This window comes from Ictidomys tridecemlineatus, chromosome 14, assembly GCF_052094955.1.
Source record: "Ictidomys tridecemlineatus isolate mIctTri1 chromosome 14, mIctTri1.hap1, whole genome shotgun sequence".
Taxonomy (NCBI): Eukaryota; Metazoa; Chordata; class Mammalia; order Rodentia; family Sciuridae; genus Ictidomys; species Ictidomys tridecemlineatus.
Genome location: NC_135490.1, coordinates 51,763,779 through 51,785,209, shown reverse-complemented (window position 1 = coordinate 51,785,209; position 21,431 = coordinate 51,763,779). Strand labels below are relative to the sequence as shown.

Below are 21,431 nucleotides of genomic sequence, written 5' to 3'. Positions count from 1 at the left end.
CTGGAGCTCAGGAGAGAGGTTGAGCCAGCTGAAAATATCCACATCCTATAATTCATCCTATATTCACACCCTATAACCACTTTTGGACTGATGATATCCTTAACTCTGGATATCATCAATCCAAAAGTGGTTTCTGAGATCAAGAGAGGATCCAAAAAAAAAAACAAAAAAACAAAACAAACAAACACTGAAAGTGCAAATTACCACTTTCATTTTATTTTTGTATCCCACTTCACATACTATGGTTAGATCTGGCAGTAGATTAGAGGTTATTTCTAAATGTGCTAATAAGCAACTATACATTGTCAACTCTGTTCTTTAAACTGAGTTTCAGGTAAATATAAAATAGCATACAACATATGTTAAAGCCTAAAAGCAAATAACTTTACTATTTGTAGATAGGTCCAACTGTGTCTGCAGTTAGATAAAAAGTGCTTCTCAAGGAAGAAAAAAAATCTAATTGGCTTAGAGCCATCCAATCCCCAAGGTAATGCTAACTCCCTGAGAGAAGAGCTTACAGGTTAAGCAAATGCCAAGTTAGCACAGAGTAACACAGAATAAGGTATTAAAAGTCACACTGGAGACATTTAGATTGTAAGAATTTATTGATATTGTCAATGACTGTAGAAATTTTAAAAAGCAAAGAGAAATTATTACTCAGGCAAAAAGCCCTGCTTTCACTTAATGTACAACAGGACAAAGGTATTTAATAATTGTCAAAGGCCCTAAAAATATTTTGAGCATGGTCCAGGTAGGCATGTAAATGGGCAAATGTATTCATAAATTGCCATAAGGCAAGGGCAAGAAAACTATAATTCACAAACCATGTTTATATGAAACACTGAGTATAAATATTCCTAACACTTAGTCTGGTGTTTTACATTGGTCAATTATCACTTCTCTAACTATCCCTTTCTCCAAATCTAGATAGAATATTCTAGAATCATTCATGTTTAATTTCAAGCCTGTAGAGGAAATCTAGAAAACTCTTGCTACCCATGCATGTGGCTGGCTTATGTTTTATTCTACTATGTGCACACTGTCCACATTTATGCCTATTACTCCACTTACCTTCAACCCTAAAATCCTGAAGCATATGAACCAAAACTATCTGTATCTTTCCATAGCACAGAATGCTGAGATAGGAGTATACTGTAACTAGTAATGTAACATATAATCCAATGCTTCCCAGTTCAACTACTTCAAGGCATATCTCATCAGTTATCCTCATTATAAACCATTTGTGATTCTCATGTTTAGAAATACCATGAACAGTTATTATTCCTTTTTCACCTACAAAATACTTACCACAATGCCAATGAAAATGTTCCCCATTTTTTTGTCCTTAATGTTTTCCTTATTTTCATAGATACATAGAAGGTAGCTGGTAGAAGTATCAGTCAGTATCTCATCAACATCTACAGCATCATCCAGCTTGATCAGAGGATTCTCATGTAATAATGATTAAAGAAAAATAATGTCCTAAAGTGCCACTAATGTTTAAAATTAACTGTTTTCTCCATTAAAACAATGGTTCATTTTCTGAGTATTTTCCTCTATGCAAAACTCTTCCATGCAGCACATTCTTCTGATTTACCATGAGCATAGCTGCATGTAAGGTTCATGAGGACAGATAACTATTATTGTCTCACTCCCAAAGGCCCTAGGAGAATACATCAGATGCTGTGGATGCCCAAATATTAACCCCCTTTAACTGGATGATGCTGAGACTTGAATTATTAACAATTCTAAAATACTTGATTCTATAAATCAAAGCATGAATATACTAAAATAAGTATAAATTAATTTTTTTCTTTAACATACCTAAAGCTCCCAGAAAGGTAAAACAGTTTTAAAAGACATTTTAAAAAATCAGAAATAAATGTATATGTGTGTAGGTTGTGCATGCGTGCATTTGTGTGTGTGTGTGTGTGTGTGTGTGTGTGTGTGTGTGTGTGTGTGTGTAAAATGAGTCCATTAATCCAATTCTCAAGAGGTAAAAGCTAATTCTGGAAAAAGCTGGTCTGGATACATCCAATTTGGGTATAAGAAGATAAAAGAAAGGAGGAAACACTGCCAAATTCATTCTATGAAGCCAGTTATCACCCTGATACCAAAACCAGATAAAAGCATATCAAGGAAAGAAAACTACAGACCAATATCCTTGATGAACACAGATGAAAAACTTCTTAATAAAATGCTTCAAATTACATTCAAAAACACAGTAAATAAAGATAGTACACCATGATCGGGGATGCAAGCCTAGCTCAACGTAGACAAATCAATAAATGAATTCACCACATAAATAGATTTAAGGACAAGAATCACATGATTATTTCGATACAGAATAAGCATTGGACAAAGTCCAGCACTCATTCATGTTTAAAACACTAGAGAAACCAGGGATAGAAGGAACTGACCTCAACATCGTAAAGGCTATATATGACAAACCAAAGGCCAATATAATACTGAACAGAGAAAAACTGAGAATATTTCCTCTGAAAACAGGAATAAGACAAGGATGTCCAATCTCACCACTCCAATTCAACATATTCCATAAAACTCAAGCCAGAGCAATTAGGCAAGAGAAGGAAATTAAAGGGAGAGAAATAGGAAAAAAAGAAGTCAAATTATCTGTCCACCGATGACATTATCCTATGTTTAGAAGACCTGAAAAACTCCAAGAGAAGACTTCTAAAGATGATAAACAAATTTAGCAGGATACAAGAACAACATATTGCTTTCCTATGCACCAATAATGAATCCGCTGAGAAAGAAATCAGGAAAACTATCGCATTTACAATAACTTGAAAAAAAATCTTTAGAATAAATCTAACCAAGGAGGTGAAAGACCTGTATGAAAACACTGAAAAAAGAAATAGAAGATCTCAGAAGATGAAAGACCTCCTATGTTCTAGGATAGGCAGAATTTTATCAAAATGGCCATACTACCAAAGCAGCATATAGATTCAACACAATCCCCACCAAAATACCAATGGCATTCTTCACAGAACTAGAACCAAAAAAAAAAAAAACAGTTCTAAAATTCATTTGGAAGAATAATAGACCCAGAATGGCCAAAGCAATCCTGAACAAAAAGAGCAATTCTGGAGGCATCACAATACCTGATCTCAAATTATACCACAGAGTTACAGTAACAAAATTAATATGGTACTGGCACCAATGAAACAGAACAGAAGATCCAGAGACAAACTCATATACTTACTTATAGCCCTATGATACTTGACAAAGATTCTAAAAAGAGAAAGGATGACCATTTTAACAAAAGGTGCTTGGAAAACTGGATACCTATATGTAGAAGAATGAAACTTGATCCCTATCTCTCACTCTGGACAAAGGTCATTTCAAAGTGGACCAAAGAAAATAGAAGATCAGTGGAGTAGAAGAAAGGGATCGAGGGAGAAGGAGATGGGACAAGAGAAGGAAAGAACAATGAATGAATCTGACCTAACTTTCCTATACATATATGAATACACCACAGTGAAATCTCACCATTATGTATTTATCTATTAGTACTAATTTAAAAACAAAACTATAAGTAAACAGAAAGATCAGTAGAATGAGGGGAATAGGGGGATGGAAGAGGAGAGGGAAAGGGGAAGTAGTGGGGACTGAATTAGAACAAATTACAATCCATGCTTTTACAATTATGTCCAAATGAATCTTAATGTTATGTATAACTAAGAAGAACCATTTTTTTTAACAAAAAAGATCAAAGACATAGATCAAAGACCCAGGAATTAGACCAGAAACTCTATAACTTCTAAGAAGAAAATGTAGGCTCAACATTTCAACATATAGGCACAGGCATCAACTTACTTAACAAGACTCATTAAGCACAAGAAATAAAAACAAGAATCAATAAGTGGGACAGCATCCAATTAGAAAGCTTCTGCACAGCAACAGAAACAAGAGTGTGAAGAGAGAGCCTACAAGATGGGAGAATGTCTTTGCCACCTGCTCCTCAGATAAAGGATTAATATCCAGAATATATACATATATATATATATATATATATATATATATATATATATATATATATATATATATAAACTTAACATCAAAAAAACAAATAACCCAATAAATAAATGGGCAAAAGAACTAAACAGATGTTTCTCAAAAAAAGAAATACAAATGGCCAAGAAATATATGAAAAAATGGTCAACATATATAGCAAATAGGGAAATGCAAATTAAAATGACATGGAGATTTCATCTCATTCTAGTCAGAATAGCAATTATCAAGATAACAAATAGCAATAAATACTGGTGAGGAGATGGGGGAAAAGGTACATTCATATATTGTTGGTGGGACTCAAAATAGTGCAACCATCCTGGAAAGCAGTATGGAGATTTTTCAAAAAACTAGGAAGAAATCACCATAACACCTAGCTATTCCACTCCTTGGTATATGTTCAAAAGATCTAAAATCCGCAAAATATAAGAATGCAGCCACATCAATGTTTTTAGAGGTGCAATTCAAAATAGTCAAGCTATGGAACCACTCTAGGTGCCCATCAACAGAAATTGATAAAGAAAAAATAGTATATATATATACAATAGAGTTTTACTCAGCCATAAAGAATAATGAATATACGGCATTTGCTGGTAAATGGACGAAACTAGAAAACATTATGCCAAGTGAATTAAGCCAGACCCAGAAAGTCAAGGATTCAATTTTTTTTTTGAAACTAGACCAAAATATACAGAGAGTGGGGGGCAAGGGCAAGGGGGATCCCATAAAAATAGAAGAGAGATTGATGGTGTAGAGAAATGAAACTTAGGGGGAAGGTAAAAGGATGGGAAAAGAGAAGCATAGTGGAATGAGCATGACCAAACTTTCCTATGTACATATATGATGAATACACCACAGTGAATTTTGCCTTTCTGTATGTTCATAACACACTAATTTTTTAATTTATCCTAATCAATTATACCTGACAGTAGAAAGCTCTTCAATTCATTGTTAACGGAGCATAATTTTTCACTTCTCTGGTTGCACAAAAAGTAGGGTAATGATGTCTGTCTCATTCCACCATCTTTCCTATCCCCTTGCTCCATTCCCTCCCTCCACTTTGACCCATCCAAAGTTCCTCCAACTCATTCCATCCTGCGCCCCCCTCCCATTATGGATTAGTATCCACTTATCAGAGAAAACATTCAGTCCCTGTTTTTTTGGGGTTTTTTTTTTGGATTGACTTATTTCACTTAGCATGATATTCTCCAACTCTATCCATTGATCTGCAAATGCAATAATTTTATTCTCCTTTAATGCTGAGTAACATTCCATTGCACTCATTTTTAAAAAGTTATTTTTTAAAAAAAGAGCCATAAGCATAGCAGATGTGAAGCAGGGAAGGATACTCTTTTACGAATGGGTTTCAAGTAGGAGACTCAGCTTAGGTAAAAAAGAAAAAAATAAACTACCATGTTTTTACAGCCTGATCAGATTAGAACAACCAAAGGGATGCAAATGGTTTAGAGTTTGCTCCGAATGACAGTTATTCACTATTTGTGATCTTAAACAACAAAATAATCCTCAGAATTTGCATAGAAACTAAGAGGCCTCTAAATATGCAGATTTGTAATAAACCATAAAAGAAATACTTTAGCACATGATTTAAGGCCTTCTTTATCCCTAGATTATTTTATTATAAGAGACCCAACCTAAGTAAACATTATTAAATGCACCCTCACATTATTTTATATACAACTATTTGGCTTTAAAAACAGAATTTTATGACTTTGCTTTTAAAATTACTTAGCTTCAATTAACACAACAAATTTATGAAAATCTATAAATTTTGGCAGCAATCTTCAGTATGCCATTGGGCATACTGAAGATTTCTGTAAAGTGATAAAGTTTTACCCACAATTCATTTTCAAAAGCAATAAGATCTTCACAAATTAACAATTAATGAAGATGGCCTATATTATATTTTATAAGCATTTAAGTGTATTTTAATATTGACTTCATAGTTTTCTTTCCACATTAAGTTACTAAGTTTTTATTTTTCAGGTCTCAAAGTAGGAAGATCCTAAGGAATGTATAGGCCCTAAACACCTAACCTTTGTCCACAAATGATCCAAGAAAGCACACAATTTCAAATCAGTTGCTAACTTGACATTATCATTTATTAGGTTCACTTCTTCTTGCTCTTAGTATATGATGAATTTGTATTTCACTATGACATTTGAAAATGTTTGTTTCTAGTTACTATCAATCCTTCCTCTTCATTAGTGCACTATCCAAGGATTCAAGTAACTGTACCACCTTACCTCATCGAAAAGGTTCCCAAAGGACTTTTTTTTAAATGTCACCTTAAAACAAAGCAGTTGTAACAACTAAGAGAAAAATTACTATTCAAAAAGGATATCTTCTCCAATGAGTGTGGATTTTGTATAAAGAGCAGTCAGTTTCCGGGAAAAGAGAGAACTTTTGTTGTCTCCAATAGCCTTTAATGCTGCAGTTTCAGTTTGCTTTACAACTCCCACCTTCAACAAAGTAAGAGATATTTAATATCAAATCTGATGAAAAACCAATCTAACAAACTCATTTCAAAATGCTTAAATATTAATTCTGAAACACTTAAAATAAGTGAATTAGTCCACAGTGTCCAGATATAAGGGTTAAGCAACAAGGACCATGAGCAGCTGACTAGTGTACACAAATCACTAAGAAGCACTCTGTTACTGAGTCTTAAAATTTTTTTTCTGTAAATACCTAACAATATGCTCTTAAAAATCAAGGTACGTTAATAATTATGAAACATTTTTCATTTCTTCAAATTCCAAATTCTAAAACTCATTAAAGCCTGCCTGTTACTTTAAAGGCATGTTTTCACTCCCTGGAAGAGAATCTCCCTCCCTTCTCCCTTGAAGTAAAAAATCAAAGCTGACCTTATATCCTTTAGCCACAAGACAGCGTACATGAACAAATAGTCTGTGAGTTGGTATACTTGCTGTCATAAAGTTGTGATCTAAATAGCAATAAATATTCAGCTCCCGGGCAGCAATCTAATATTAAAAAAAAGAAAGAATGTTAATAAATTTCTATTTCAAGATTCCATGTGGGATTTGTTAACTTTGTTAAAAATTCATCAAGGTATACATTTAGGATTTGTGTACTTCTCTAAATGTGTGGTACATCAATAAAAAGTTTGAAAGAAACTCCCCATATAAATTCCCTGGTCTCATCTATTTTTTGGCAGTTCCTACCACCTGACATCAGGGCCAAAATCTGTATCTCTAAATGTCTCCAAAAAATGACAACTCTTTTTCTATGTCCTTAGATGTTCCAAAACCTAAAAGTGCTGAGGTGTATTTACGTAAGGACTATTCAATATAAAAAGGAAGAGGCCAAAAGAATAAGAATTTTCTATGCAAATGGCATATACAAGTAACTGATGATTAGAAGATACTACAGAGTATGCATAAATAATAAATCCACTTGGACAGAGGAAACTTTTAATAAGTGACATGAAGAACTCTCTAGACTGGTTTGTTAATTAATGATGCATGGTTGATAGAAATGCAAAAACAGGAAGCAGTCCCTGATTCCCTGCTTTCTTCCAGAACACACTTAGACACCACCAAATAGAGCCATGGAAGTCTCTTCCAGTACTTTCACTCCTTTACCCCTTTACATCTAAACTGTATTCACCCATCACTGAAGACAAGAAAATATCATCCTCTACTATCTATGGTCAAAACATTTATCATTTAACCTAGATGGTTTCTTTTTCTCCTTCACCTATAGGATGCCAGCTATGTATCTGTTCTTTTTTAAATATTTTTATTAGTTGTTGATGAATTTATTTTATTTTATTTATTTGTATGTGGTGCTGAGAATCAAACCCAGTTCCTCACACATGCTGGGCAAAGGGCTCTACCACTGAGCCACAATCCCAGCCCCCGTACCTGTTCTTGACCTCAGGAAATATGTCAATACTATTTCATAACACAGAACACAATGGAACTTAGAAGAACACCACCTTTCTGCCCCAACATGATTCAGAAAACATGAACAAGAAAACATTGGCCAACTCTTCTCTTCCCATCCAAGGGGTGGCAGATATACTACATCATCATGTTCTGATGTTATATGACCTAACCAGTCTTGAGACTATGTAGTCATGACAATCAACCACCGCTTCCAGCAAAAGCTTCCCTCTACTTGCCTGTTGAATGTGCAAATTCACTTTAAACCTTCTTGATCTGTATCAAATACCCCTAAGTTAAATTGAGACATAGCTTAGGCTAAGATCGAAAGATGACTGACACAAAGACCTGTGGGTAGTTGGCAGAATTAATGTGCTCTTTTCATTGAAACTTAACTTTGTATCTGGCTATGAAAATTCATTAATTAAGGTAAGGAGAACTTCCATACATCTCAAAAAAATTGTTTTTCGCTTGAGATTCTCCTAAAAAACATATTTGTGGGCTGGGGTTGTGGCTCAGTGGTAGAAACTTTGCCTACCATGTGTGAGGTACTAGATTCAATTGTCAGCACCATATATAAATAAATAAAATAAAGATCTACTGACAACTAAAAAAAAATAGTTAAAAAAAAACACATTGGCAATGGTTCATCCATCAATTGATTCATCTAATCAACTTTTTATGGATGAAAAGTATTGGCCTAGCACCATAGAAAATAAACAGTAACATTCCAGTAGGGACTCCTCACTTCTCCCCCACAAGTCTAGCTCCATCAACTTTGCTTGTGCTTGAGTTTTATTTTAAATGACAGCATTTTAAAGGGTGACTGATCAAATTAGCTTTTCACAAAGTCAAGAAATAAAACAAAAATATTGAAAAATATCTAAAGCTGAAAAAAAAATTAAAACAACTTACCTCTGCATCTTCCCCAAAGAATCTATACTTATATCCACATTCCACACATAAAATCGCATCTTTATGCTGCTGTTTCATCTCTATATATTGCAACTCTAATGGTGTGTAGATGCTTTTCGATTGTCTATTAGATGGTTTATCAGAAGTTTTCTGTAAGTTTTCGTGAGTCCTATGTGATAGGCCAAACTGACTGTCCTGGCAACCAAAAAATTTAAATAGTTTAACAAGAATAAACTATTATAATAAATTCTCAGAGAAAGCAAATGCAAAATTAGCAAAAAGCTAATAGTTGGTAAATCTAGGTGAAAGGTTTCCCAAGACACAATGTAGTATTCAGGCAAATTATCCCTAGACCACTGGGAAATTATGTTCATTTGGTAGATTTTTACCATTCATCTTTGTCTTTTCAAGCTCTCAAACAGCTTATTGCTTGTAATAATGTCCTTATATTGCTTCTAGATAACCCTTCTATTTGATTATTTCTAATTTCACAGAAAAATAAAGTTGGTCATTTTATGTACAAAGCAATATGTACAAAGGTTTGAAATTTTTTCAAAGTAAAACATTTTAAAAAATTATGAACCAAAAAAACAAAAACTGCCAGTATTTAAGTAAATTTTGCAAATCTAACCAACCTGAATGTTTTATATACTTCTTTTTAAATTTGATGTTATTGGACCTATAATTAATAAACATTTATTTTCTTATTTATTCCCAGGTATACAATGAATAAAAGTCAACTGGGGATAAATCTTGGGCAAAAACACTTGCAGCAAGCATGCCAACATGTAAAGCTGCACTTAATGTTTCATGTTTCCAAGCATGCTCTAAAAGATAGTATATTCTATAAATCTGTATTACAAGAGAGAATCATCATTGTTTTGGTAAATAAATAGGGGAAAGAAGTTTTGGGAAACAAAGAGCATTGGGCAACATTTTGAATATTAGTACTCCTACTATCCTGAACTTCCTGTAACATAAAACCATAATTAATTCCAACTTACAGCTTAGAGAAAATCCCTTGATTATTAGACTTGATTAAGAAATGGAAAAATGAGAAAAATTGATAGGATAAATCAATTTTTAAGTAAGAGCCATGCTGTCACTCTCAATATCTAAAAAGTTACTCAACTACCAGTGGAATAAAAAATATGCCCTAAAAAACTAGTGAGCAGAAGAAGAGGAATGGACAGAGAGCAGAAAAGTGTAGTCTCATATCAATAGAAACCCCAGAAACATGTATTCTGTGGATGTCAAGTAAATGTTTTTAAGAAAAAAAAAAAACAGCTTAGCTGGGACGGCACAGAAAGACATTAATTTCAAAAAGACTCAATCTATCTAAATAACATAGCCCAGAAAACTCGCAAAGATTCGCAATAGGAAGATGGTAAGGTGTGGAGAGGAATGGCCAAAGAAACGTAGCTCATCGTAACATCTGAGAATGCAACTGTTTTTCATTTTGAGGGATTTTCAATTTTGTTTCTATGACTCTTACATAAATTCCAGGAATACTACATAATATAAAAGTTAATTAGTACTTACAAAAATATATTTCCTAGAAAAAAAGTTGCTCTCATTTTTTTTAACTTATTCTTTTACTAAATAAGACAGACTTCTGGGGGGTGAGGTGGAGGGGGGAGTTCTCTCCATGTGGGATACTAACAAGTAAATCTAAGTACTTGATTATTAAGCAACTTAATTTTTATATGATTTGGGTGGAAATATTTCTCAGATATACTATATTTTCTTTAATATTCACAGATGCATCATGTTGAACTCAACCTTGTCTTGACAATTCAGAGTGATCAGAATAAATTTCAGAACCTATCCAGAGTCATGTTGACCCTTCATTAATATCCCTAGACCACTGGGCAATTATGTTCAATTGGTAGATTTTTACCATTCATCTGTGTCTTTTCAAGCTCTCAAATAGCTTATTGCTTGTAATAATATCCTTATATTGCTTCTAGATAACCCTTCTATTTGATCATTTCTAATTTCACAGAAAAATCAAGTTGGTCATTTTATGTACAAAGCAATAGTAGATAGGCTCTACTGAGCCCCCAGGGTAAATGTTCCAATTAATAAAATGAGATTTCATAGACTTTATGACTTCTATCCATAATGATCACCCTATACCATGGTGAACTGCTTCTCAGTATTAAAAGGTAATAGAAAAGAAAACATTCTTTCCTTTTCTGATGACCTAAGATAAGTGAGTTTAACCTATAGTAGCCCATTTGAGACAGAAGTCAATAGATCTGAACTTTGTGGGAAGGGAAAACTGTAAGCAAAATTCTATTATCCTAGTCATTTTTCTAAGAAAAAGTACATTTCATTAAAATTTTAATAAATAAAAATATATGCATATATACACACACACACACATATAAATTCAAAAAGCATTTCTCTAATTCAATGATCATCCACCATGTCTACACATTAAAATAAGAGCTTCTAAGAAAATAGCCATGCACAATTCTCAGTGAAGACCAAATAAATAAGATTCTAAAGGAAGGTTGTAAATACCAATTTTTGTTTTGTTTTGTTTTGTTTTTAATTTCTCCAGATGAGTCTAATGTAAAGCTAAGGTTGAAAGTCAACCATTCGTCTGAATTATAGATTTCAATGATGGTGCCAGACAAGATTCTGTAATGATAGGAACCATTAATAAGTCACAAAATAAACAGTAGAAGAAGTAAAAACACATATTTATTTGGTTTACCTCTAAGTTTATTTAATACATGACAAGCTTTCAACTGGAAACCTCAAAACATTGATAGATAGATAGATGTTGCCCTACATTATTTTCCATGCAAATCATGAAAACTTTAAGGAGAGCTATAATAAAATTATGCATGTATCAATAATCTAAAAAATTCCCCCAAGTCAGTGATTCCTAATACAGGCAGTAAGTACATCACAATCAGAGACTGTGAAATAAGGGAGGTTCTAAAATAAAGAGTATTGGCTCAAAATAATTTGGGAGTCTTTTAATTTTTTGTTTTGTTTTGTTTGAACACAAACCAATTCATCCCTCATAATACACAGCAAATTAGAATATACATATGTTAGTTAGAATTTCTTATGTTTCACAATATATCTGTGAAACAAAAGATCTGTCAGGTAACTCAGATGATCAGTCAAGTGTCTTCAGTGACCACACAGAAACTAAAGGATTTCAGAACATACTGTTCTGGGTAACTGGAAATACATCTATATAACAATTACATACCTTTTGGTTCACTTGGGATTTAGAATCTTCAGAAGAAACTGCATTCTTTGCACGTTGAAAACTGATATCCTCAAAATCAGTACATTTTGGTAGAACTGCAAACCTCTCTTGAAGAGGTGCTATCTGGACTCTATTTTGATGAATGGCAAAATCGCAGCAGAATTCTTTCAGTTTTTCCAGAGACTTTGAGACAGTCCTGGTCCTCAGACATTTTTTTGGCTCTTGGAAAACAAATGAGAAGAAAATATAACCACGGTATTTTGGTCTCATTATGTCAACTTATAATAAACACAGAGTTTTCTAAAAAGGGAGATTCCCATTAATGGACTGAACTATAATGTAATAAAGGAATAAAGAACATCAAGTTCAGGGTAAAGGTGGCATATTCAAGCATACACCTGATTTCACTCATTGCTGAGACCCCATTGAATAACTACAGTAGCAAGCTGGGGCTAGAGTTCAGTGGTAGAGCTCTTGCTTCTCCTGCTCACATGCAAAGCCCTGGGTTCTATCTCAGCACTACAAAAGAAGAGAGAGACAAAGAAAGGAAAACTACACTGCAGTTTGATTCTGGTTTTTATTTGTTGGTTTGTTTTCACATTTAAGGACAGACAGGAGAGGAGAGGCAACAATTGCAAATGAAATCTCTGAAGCTAGAAGGGAAAATAGATGAGCTCTCACCAATCAGCCCACCCAACTCAAGCTAAGTCCTAAGTCAATAGTTAAGAAAACCAAGGACCAATCCTATTTGCAACACAAAATGATCAAGAGACTGGGGAATTACTACACCAGTAACTGTAGAAATGGAATATGGGAAGATCTAAAATAAAGGCACTGAATTCAAGTAATTTGGTTTCTAGACACCCCACACACACTCCAAAGTTAAAGGCAACTATCTTTTCCTCACCTCAGCAGCACACGGGAGATAGCTCTGGAAAGGCAAAACAGGCATAGCTGATGGAGCAGCAACTCAGAAGGGTGATGGGAATGTACGTTGACTATATGCTGACACCCCAAGCTCTCCAGAACCTAGGAAGCTAGGAGGTTTCTAATTGAAGAATCTGAACAGATTAAGGGGAAAGTCTTAGATAATGACATCAAGGGTTCACCAAGGAAATCCAATCACCCCACTCAAACACCTGTTTTCCTGCTTCCAAGCTTTGCACATGCTATACTTTCTACGTATCAAAATTGTATTCATTCTTCAAGTTCCATCTCAAAGCTATCTTTTCCATGAAATTCTCTAACTCTCCCAGCTTTAAATCATTTTTCTTTTACATTCCTATAAGAAGCTCAAATTTTTATATAGTACACAGTCTGCCTAGTAGGAGTTGTTTATAAGCAAGCAATCCATAGAGAAGGGATCTATCATTTATTGGATCTTTACCATGTACCACAATATATTATTTCACTATTTAAAGCAATAGTATTAGGTAGCTATTAGCAAATATAAGGGAACTGGGGTTGCATGAATTTATCATCTTTTACCCTTCCTATGAAAGCAAGAACATTCTGAGGGCACAAGTGATATTCTGTTCATTTCTGAAAGTATAAAACTTTCATAATTTAAGTGTGTACACAGATTTCCCTCCTGTGGTTAAAAAAACAAAAACAAAAACAAAAACAAAAAAAAAAAACTTTCCCAGAATGTAGGTCAGTGAAAATCTTGGGGTTGTAGTTTTTGAAAACACAAAACAAAACAAAAGACGGATCTTTAGTTGAAGTGTTGAAAACAGAAGTGAAGTACTAAGGCTCTACTGCATGGTGTATGTTTGTGATTGAGTAAAACTCAAACTTCATCACTTCCTAAAAGCTGTATTACATTTTATTTTTACTTATGTCTTAACGTTATTAGTGTCTTTTATCTCTGTATGGTGGAAATACGCATTATGGTATGTTGCTGCTACTTTGCAACCCTTCTGATTCAAGAAAGGTGAAGCTATAGGGACAGGCTCACCTAGTGCTAGACATACTCTGACAAAATTTAAAAACAATCCTGAAAACAATCAAAATTACCCATGAGGAAGTTAACTAAATGCAAGAATAAAGTACAACACTCTAAAGAAATACAAAATCCAGTAGAAAATAATAAAGAACTCAAAACAGCCACGATCCAATCAATTGCTGGACATGTGAAAAGTATGAAAAATCAATTCAATGATGCAGATCCAGAGAGGACAGATATGATGAAATTAATATATACAGACATGTTTTATAAATACACTCCACATAACGAGAAGGCAAAGAAAAACATAAGCAAAAAGAGGGGTAAAAGGATACTTTTTTCTATTAATAGTTTTACTGAGATATAATTCACACAGAGAAATCGAAGATATTATTTTTAAAAAAAGGAACTTCAGAGATAACATCTAAAATATCTAAAACAGGGCTGGGGATGTGGCTCAAGCGGTAGCATGCTCGCCTGGCATGCATGCGGCCCGGGTTAGATCCTCAGCACCACATGCAAAGATGTTGTGTCCGCCGAAAACTAAAAAATAAATTTTTTAAAAAAAATAAAATATCTAAAACAACTGGAATATTACTCAGTAATAAAAGCTAATAAAATCATGGCATTTTCAGGTAAATGGATGAAGTTGGAGAATATAATGCTAAGTGAAGTTAGCCAATCCCCAAAACCCAAATGCCAAATGTGTTCTGGATATAAGGAGTCTGAATCATAATGGGGTTGGGAGGGGGAGCATGAGAGGGTTAGATGAACTGTAGATAGGGCAAAGGGATTGGAGGGAAAAGGAGGGAGCATGGGGGTAGAACAAATGGTGGACATCATTACCATAAGTACATGTATGAAGACGCAAATTATGTGAATATACTTTGTATACAACAAGAGATATTAAAATGTGCTCTATTGTAATATGAATTTTAATGCATTCGGTTGTCATATATAACAAATTAGAATAAAAAATAAATAAAAAAAAAAAAATAAAAAAAAAAAAAAATAAAATATCTAAAACAAAAATTTATTGAAAGTGCTTTATAGCAGATTAGATGCTACAGAAAAAAGATCACTGAATTTGAAAGCATTCTATCCAAAATGAAACACGAGGAGAAATAAGACCTGAAAACAAAGCTTCAGTGATTTCAGGGACAATGTCAAGTAGTTCAACATCCCTGAAATAAACTTTGAGAAGAAGAGAGAGGAAGGAAACAGAAAAAAAGCAGTTGATAAAATAATGCCTAAAAGAGCTTTCCAAATTTGATGAGAGCTTTAAACCCATAGACCCAAGAAGCTTTAAATGAGCTTCAAACAGGATAAAAATCAATTCAAAGTGGCCTAAGGCCCAACAAAATCTAATCTGTGGAAATCTATAATGATGAGAAAATCCTAGCCAAGAGAAAATGGACAGGAAAATTGGCCCTCTATAATTAAAACAAAACAAATGAATAAACCAAAAAAACCTAGATTGTCACATGCTAAAAATCAAAAATCCTTGAACATGGTGACTCTCTTTCTTCTAAATACATGAATTATTTAATATATACTTTACTTTGTTTACTATTATTTCTCTTATTTTAAAAGCATATTTTTAGTATATTTTCCAAGGTATGTTTTACCTTTGATTATTTCCATGATTTCCAAAATACATTCTAAAATAACTTTTCAAAAGCATGTAAGTTCCCTTGTGAATACAAAGTTTTCCTCTCCTGTGGAAACCAGATTAAAAAAAAAACACAATAAAAAAAATTTTAAAAACTGGATATGTGGCTCAGTGGTAAAGAATGTGATTTAACATGTATGGGGCCATAGATTCCATCTCCAGCACCAAAAAAAAAAAAAAAAAAAAAACAAACCCTTGTAAATTGAAAAATTGAGAAATGAGGCGGATATGAAAAATATTCAACATCCCTAGCAATTATAGAAATGCAAATTAAAACTACATTGAGATTTTATCTCACTCCTGTCAGAACGGCAATTATAACGAATACAAGTAACAATAAATGTTGGCAAGGATGTGGCCAAAAAGGTACACTCATGCATTGCTGGTAGGACTGCAAATTGGTACAACCACTTTGGAAAGCAGTAATGAAGAGTCCTCAGAAAACTTGGAATGGAACCACCATTTGACCCAGTTATCCCACTCCTTGGCATATAGCCAAAAAACTTAAAATCAGCATACTATAGTGATGAGGCCACATCAATGTTTATAGTGGCTCAACTCACAATAGCTAAGCTATGGAACCAAATAGATGCCCTTCAATGGATGAATGAATAAAGAAAATATGCTATCTATACACATGGAATATTACTTAGCCATAAAGAAGAATAAAATTATGGCATTTGCTGGTAAATGGATGAAACTGGAGACTATCATGCTATCTGAAATAAGCCAATCCCCCAAAACCAAGGGCCAAATGTTCTCTCTGATATGCAGATGCTAACACACAATAGGGGAGGGGGAATAGAAGTTCACTGGATTAAACAAAGAGGAATGAAGGTAATGGAGGAATGGAGGGGGGATGGGAATAGGAATCACAGTAGAATGAATGAGACATAACTTTCCTATGTTCATATATGAATACATGACCAGTGTAATTCCACATCATGTACAACCACAGAATGGAAAGTTATACTCCATGTATGTATAATATGTCAAAATATACTCTACTGTCATGAATATCTAAAAAGAACAAATAAAAAATAAAAAGAAATGAGATGAATCTAAACAGTTGCATATTACCTAGAAATAAAAAGAATGAATGTAGTTTAGAGCAGTCGAAATTATAGAGGCAGAAAGTAGAATGGTGTGGAGAGCAGATGAACCCATAGTCATTGGCTGATCCTGCAGTGTTGGAAAAAGCCAAGCCTGGGAAACATTTCTTGCCAAAAAAGCAAAGAGGTTAACAGCCTTGACACTTGGCTCTGATGCTAACAGTTATGAGACGTTCCAGTAGAGTGGGCTTCCTGGGTGCAGCAGGATAATCATAAAAATGTTTCTATCTCTGTAACTTTTTAGTGCACAAAGAAGCCTCTTGATAACTCAGAAGCCTTGAACAATTTACAATGCCCCTATAGTTTAACTTCCTGATTATGAGACTCTATATAATAAATTTGCAGAGCTAGTTCCAGGTCACTGTTCCTCCATTAGAGGGCAGTGTCCCACCTGGCCTTAGCTTTGCTTAAAAATGTTTTCTTTTTCTTTGTGTTTTTCTCCATCTCCAGTCACCCCTACTCAAGATCCTTTGTTGATGCTTGGCAGGTTGTGGCAGAATGGTAGCTGCCAGAACTGGAGGTGGGAGAATGGGAGTTATTATTCAATGGGTAGAGTTTTAGAAATGCAAAAGGAAAAAAGAGTTCTGGAGATGAATAGTAGGGATGATAAAACAATTTAATTGTACTAAATACCACTAAACTGCACACTTAGAAATGGTTCATGGTGAATTTTATGTTTCTTACAACTTAAAAAAAATGAATTTTAAAAAAGGAATGAAGTACTGCTACCACGCAGATGAACCTTGAAAATACGATACTAAAGAAAATAAACCATATACAACAAGCCACAAATTGTATGATTCTATTTATATGAAATTATTTCAATAGATAAATCTACAGCAGAAAGTAGATTAGTGGCTGCTAGGGCTGGAGAGTGTTACAAGGAAACGAAGGTAGCTGCGACTGGGTATAGGTCTTCTTTTGGGATGATGAAAATGTTCTAAAATTGACTCCCTGCCACAGCCTTCAGCCCCAGTGCTAGGGATCAAACCCAGGGCCTTATGCATGCTAAACAAGTACTCTCTACCACTGGTCACATCCCAAGGCCCTAAAATTGACTTTGAAAATGTTTGCACAAATCTTGAAACAACTTAAAAGTCATTAAATTGGTGAACTATATGGTATGAGAACTGTATTTTAATGATCGTGAAGAAGAAGGAGGAGGAGGAGGAGGAGGAGGAGGAGACTACGATGATGACAACCACCCTGGGACAGAACAGATACCCACCTTCTGAATGCCAATTTTTTAAAATATTTTTTTAGTTATAGATGGAGACAATATCTTTTTTCTTTGTTTGTTTATTTTTACGTGGTGCCGGGGATTGAACCCAGTGTCTCACACATGCTAGGCAAGCGCTGTACCACTGAGTCACAACCCCGGTAACCCTGAATTAACAAATGACAAGCATTTTAATTTCAACAATTTCCAATCTCAACTGTCCTGTGTGGCCCCCGTTAAGCCACTTAACTATGGCAGCCCTCAGTTCTCCTCACCTGTCATCTACCTTTTCCTCTATAAAAGAAAATAAAACAAAGTTTTTAGGAAGAATAAATGAGCTACAAGAAGCTTTAGAATAAAAGCAGACTTTAAAAAAAGAGCACTCACTGCTAATAGAATTTACTGAAAAACTGAACAATCAGGTCTATATAGAGCAATGAAACAAAAAGAAAAAAGGCTAAGAGCCCCAGAAAATGCAAAATTAACCAGTGGCAAATCTGTCAAGTCATGCCTCCTTCGAGCCCCCTCCAGAAAAGAAAAGGACTATGGTATTAACAGATGTTATCAGATATATTTTTCTCATTAGTCATACATCTCCATTTTTGTAGTTAGTTCTTATTCATGTTGGCCCTAAATCCAAGTTTTACCATTTATATGGAAAAATAAGTATCCGACTTATTATCTCTAGCGGTATAGACAAGTTATCTTCAATGAAATGGGACATTTTGTTAATTTGTTTGTTTTATGTTCTGGGAATTATGAATAAAGATGGATTTCCTGTCTCTTCTTATCACAAAATCTCTGGAGCCAAAAACTAGAAAAAATCTGCTCACTCAATCATCTACACCCAAAATCACCTCTGGAAGTCCAGCAGCTCAGCAATGCTGTTTTTTTGTTTTGTTTTGTTTTAATTAACATTTCTTGTTAATAATATAATATGTAAACTATGAAATTATTACTAATTAACTAATTTGTGGGTCTATGTTGTGCACACATGTGTGTGTGTAAATATAGAAAAATTTGGAACAACACACAGTACCCAAACAATGAGCAGTAGACCTCACTAAAAGGGAAGGTCTTTCACTGTCTACCATCCAAATTTGTGTACTGTTTGAAATTTTTATAACAAGAATATCTCATTTTTAAAAACATGACAAAAATGGTTAGAGTGGAAAAAAAGAGAAAGTTGGGAGAATTACAGCCAAATTGCAGAACTCCAGCTCCTCCACTGTCCCCCTCACCTCCTATACATATCACCACAAACTCAAGCACAATAGTGATCATTGTCCAAAAAGAACAAAGTTTCAACCCTCCAAGAGCTTTCTCTGCCATCCAGAAAAACTCAAGAATATCAGAGCCATGACTGCTGAGAAGAATCATCGCCCAGACTCACCAGGGTTACCAGGCATTACCAAGTCATTTCTTTCTTCCTTTTCTTGGACTTTCTTTGCTTTTTTTTAACAGGCCCATCTTTATCCAGCTGTCTTTTTTTCCTTTGTTAACTTCTGTAGCCTACAGACAAAGGTCACAAAATGAGGTGTTATCTATTCTGTGAAAGCTTGATGTATGTGAAGTAATTTAAACATTATTTCTGAATGACACCAACTTCTCTGCAATCCATTCCTCATAGAATTATTGTTAGCTCTGGAAAGTCCTGAGTTAACTGTTTTTACCCCCATCAAGGACAGGGTGGAAACTGGCAGGTCATGAGCCTCAGAACCTCTAGTCCTGCTAGAATAAATGAAACTAAGCCATATAATACCTTCCTTTACTCAATCAGCCTTTACTTATCTCAAATTATAAAACCTGATTCACCCCACTTACATGTTAAATAAAATACCCCTAAGAAATAAAATAGTACTTATCAAAGCCAAAATTAGGAGCCAAAGATTAAATATACAATATCACTTTTTAAATACTAATCAATATTTAACTATGTCCTGTTTAAATACAATATGTTCACCATTAAAGTTGCCACAAGACTATGAACTATCTATTGGCAGGAAGCCTGACAAAAATTTAAGTCCTTCACCAAATAGTCTCTAAATGGTAGACGCAAAATAAAATTTTGGTGAATTCGTGAAAATTAGGTCATCCTTAAAAAAAAAAAAAGAAAAGAGAGGAGCAATTACTATAGGAAAGAAATGTAAATGAAGAGAACTTTTTAAAGCAGGTTAGTTGTAACTCCATTAAAATGTGATTTGTGATTAAAATTCAGTCTGTAATCCCCTTCCACACACCCTTAGTTTGGGAAGCATACAGGGTACCCTAGGGAAGACTCCCTCTTGGGAAAGCCCAGAGGAGGAGGAGGGGGAGGAGGGGAGAAGGGGCGGGGGAGGGGGTAGGGGAGAGGAGGGAAGGGAGGGGGAAGGGGAAGAGGGAAGGGGAAGGGGGAAGGGGAAGGGGGAGGGGAGGGAAGGGAGGGGGAAGGGGGAGGGGAGGGAAGGGAGGGGGAAGGGGGAGGGGAGGGGGAAGGGGGAGGGGAGGGAAGGGAGGGGGGAGAGAAAGGAGGAAGGAAGGAAGGAAGGAAGGAAGGAAGGAAGGAAGGAAGGAAGGAAGGAAGGAAGGAAGGAAAGAAGGACAAAACAAAAAATCTTAGTTTATTTCACTAAAGATTGGAAAGCAAAAGGGACTGGGGTTGTGGCTCAGAGCTACAGGGCTCGCCTAACATGCGTGCTGCACTGGGTTCCATCCTCAGCACCACATAAAAATAAATTAAAGATACTGTGTTCTCCTATAACTAAAAAATAATATTTAAAAAAAGACTGGCAAGCAACAAAGTATTTGTTAATACTATAAATGCCAATGATTAACCATTGGCATTTATAGACACTTTATACATCCAAATTGAACGTCACACATTAAGACGTGAACTATAAGATGGTGACCACTACTCAGCTTCAGCCCACAGTGATTTGAAATATTCAGCAATGCTGTTCAGTGCTAAGAACTACATATGAGCAGATTTCTTAAAGTCACCCAACCAAGCGTGTGGAGAGAAGCCCCTTTTCAAACATCAGTCCAGGAAAGAAGAGGGAGAATTAAAAGACACAAGTATGCCAGACCAACTGGCACTCTCCATTCGTCAGAATGGAAATTCCCTTCAGGTCTCCTCTTAACCAGAGGGACCTTGGCCTCAAATCTATTCCCTCAAAACAGGTGATGCAAAAAAAAAAGAAAAAAAAAAGAGGTAATGCAATCTCCCAGCCACACCTCGATGTGGACCCAGCTGGGCTTTCCCAGCCTCTGCTTCTGCGGCCCCGCCTCTCCCGTTCTCTTCCGGCCCCAGCATCTCGGGGATTGTCGCACACAGTCGCCACCTCCTCCTATTCCTCTCACAAGCTCCGCCCCACCGATGGCCTTGCCCCGCCC

At 35.0% G+C, this 21,431-nt stretch overlaps 2 long non-coding RNA genes across 2 annotated transcripts in view; both read right to left on the bottom strand.

Annotated features, from left to right (window-relative positions):
- LOC144370407 (uncharacterized) overlaps positions 1-1,481 on the bottom strand; it is a 39,929-nt gene extending 38,448 nt beyond the window's left edge. The window contains exon 1 of the long non-coding RNA XR_013430384.1: positions 1,309-1,481. This is a non-coding gene — a long non-coding RNA (uncharacterized LOC144370407). The remainder of the gene's footprint in view (positions 1-1,308) is intronic.
- A 7,420-nt stretch (positions 1,482-8,901) lies between these two features.
- On the bottom strand, positions 8,902-21,404 carry LOC144370406 (uncharacterized). Its single transcript, XR_013430383.1, has 4 exons — positions 21,273-21,404; positions 19,453-19,571; positions 12,112-12,332; positions 8,902-9,071 (listed from the first exon to the last, which is right to left on the bottom strand). It is a non-coding gene; the product is annotated as an uncharacterized LOC144370406 (long non-coding RNA).
- Between the last annotated feature and the right edge of the window lie 27 nt (positions 21,405-21,431).